The 2,436-nt window shown below is 38.0% G+C and overlaps 1 pseudogene; it reads right to left on the bottom strand.

The window, feature by feature from the left end:
• Window positions 1–680: 680 nt before the first annotated feature.
• The window catches only part of LOC105291863, a 54,829-nt pseudogene continuing 53,073 nt past the window's right edge, over window positions 681–2,436 (bottom strand).

Raw genomic sequence — 2,436 nt, 5'->3', positions numbered from 1 at the left:
GAGGAGCTGAGGCAGTGATGCTAGTGCTGGGGAGTGGCTGCAAATACAGATGACGTTTCACTCGCTCACCTGCTGCTCACCTCCTGCTGTGCGGCCTGGTTCCTAACAGGCCACAGCCCAGTACTGGTCAGTGGCCAGGGGATTGGGGACCCGTGCTTTAGAGAGAAGGAAAATAACAGGTCAATAACTCAAATCTACATAAGTTAAGGGAGAGGAATGAAGAAAGAATAAACAAGTAAAATAAAATTTTCATTATTCCTTTTTTTTTTAATTGGACAATTACAGGTTCTCCCCTAATAAGATACAGCCTGTTGCTTTATTCAGGTATTTGTACATTCCAGCCAGGTAGGGAGGAGGGGAGGCATGCACAACGAAGACACAGATATATTGGAGGAAATGTACTATAAACTGTTCTTTTTCTTTTTTGGTTAAAGAAAAAAATCTTTATAATCAATATTCCGCTCATAAGTAAAAGTGGGATAAAAACAAACGTGATTGCTGTCAATCTGGCATTTATGTATATCTTCTCGTTTCATATGTATAGTTTATTTGGGTACTGCTATCATCCACTGGCGGAAGCCATAAAAGTACAAACAAGTATCAGAAAGGAAAAAAATATTAACAAAAGAAAGCTCAAAAAGATGGCTTCCCGATAGGCAGTGTACCAGGCCCAGGCCAAGTCAGTAGGAGCAGACGATGCACAGAAAGGCCTTGCCACTCTTCTGCTAAAACTTCTGCAGCAGCTCATCAGTCTCATTCTCCACATCTTCCGGTGCTGAATGCACTCGCAGAGCTCACAGATGAGGAACACTCCCAGTGTGGCCTCTTCGTGGTTGTTCTGGACGTTCATGTTAATCCAATGCACCGGCTGGCAAGTCTCCTGCTCTCTGGAATTCATATCTTCCACCATTTGCTTGTATACTCTCTCCTCATAGGTGAGAGGCAGGTAGAAAAGGCTCTTGCAGTTCTAGAACCTTTCTGGCTGGAACTTGATTCTCTTATTTCTGTCTAACATATGCAAAATGCCGTTTTGTGTGGAGAGTTCTTTGTCTTTCCTAAAGAGATCATTGTACATTTGATCACAGGTGGTTTTGAAATCGTAAACATTTGGCTTGTCAGGTGCCGGTCCTGGAAAGTTCATGTGAATACCTGTTCCAAAGGACCAGACACTGGATCCTGATTTGCTAAGTGTGCCCCTCCCTGCTCCAGTTCTGGTTGCTCAGCACACCACTGTCAGCTGCATGGGCGATGACAGTGTGGCCGCGGCCTCACCATCCTCACTCTTCGCGCTCCAGGACTCCCACCCCTGATTCTTATTTGTATTAAGTGATGTAACAGATAACAGTTGTTTAAAATAGTACTAACAATGTATTTGATTATGCATGCTTATGTGTATGTCTTATGTCTGTTTATACATGCTTATATATGTAACTTTATATATGTTTATATATAAGTGAAATAAATGACAGCAATGATACAAGGGACAGGAGGAAAGAATTAGGATTATTTTGTTATTGAGGATACTCACTGCCCGTGAAGTGGTCAAATGGTCAAGTGCTATTTGAAAGTGAACTTGGGTTAGTTGTGAATGTATATTGCAGCTCTAGGGCTATCACTTAAAAAAGTTGAAAAAGAGAAAAAGGACGTATAATTAGTGTGCTATGAAAGGAGAGAAAATGGAATCATGTAATGCTGAACTGAAACCACAAAGGGCAGAAAAGAGTTGAAGACAAAAGTAGGAGCAAAGGACAAGGGCGACAAAAAGAAAAGAGTAATGAATATAGTAGGTATCAACCTAAGTATATCAATAGTAACTTTGAATGTCAATGGTCTGAATACACCAATTAAAAGACAGAGACTGTCAGAGTGGATCAAAAAATATGACTCCACTATATGTTGTCTATAAGAAAGCCACTTTAAATATAAAGACACATATAGATTAAAAGTACATAGATAGAGAAAAATATACCATGATAACATTAATCAAAAGAAAGCAGGAGTAGATATATTAATTTCAGACACAGCAGACTTCAAAGCAAGGGAAGTTTTTAATTAACTTTATTTAGGAAACTAGTATGACTCTTTAAATACTTTGCCCATGATCTATAGCATCTAATACATAGTGCACAAAAGACAGAGCTTCAGATTGTTCTGTAGTATAAGCTCTGGTTTTTATTTATATATTATAACTTATCTTTCTACATATAGCAAGTCCTCTATTAACTAAAGTTGGATTTTAGTTAACTCAATTATTAATGTCTTTATGTCACAGTCATTTTCTCTATTGAATAAATTACTCTCAATATATAAATAAGTTCTCTGCACATTCTAACTCAGTAAAAGAGCCAAACTGTAAGCTTACAATTATCTCCTTATCTCTGTAAATATACAAATGAATAAAATAAAGAAAAAAACTAGATATACTATAAGCTCGTG

Source organism: Pteropus vampyrus, unplaced genomic scaffold (assembly GCF_000151845.1).
Source record: "Pteropus vampyrus isolate Shadow unplaced genomic scaffold, Pvam_2.0 Scaffold2, whole genome shotgun sequence".
Classification (NCBI taxonomy): Eukaryota; Metazoa; Chordata; class Mammalia; order Chiroptera; family Pteropodidae; genus Pteropus; species Pteropus vampyrus.
This window is presented reverse-complemented; position numbering and strand designations above follow the sequence as displayed.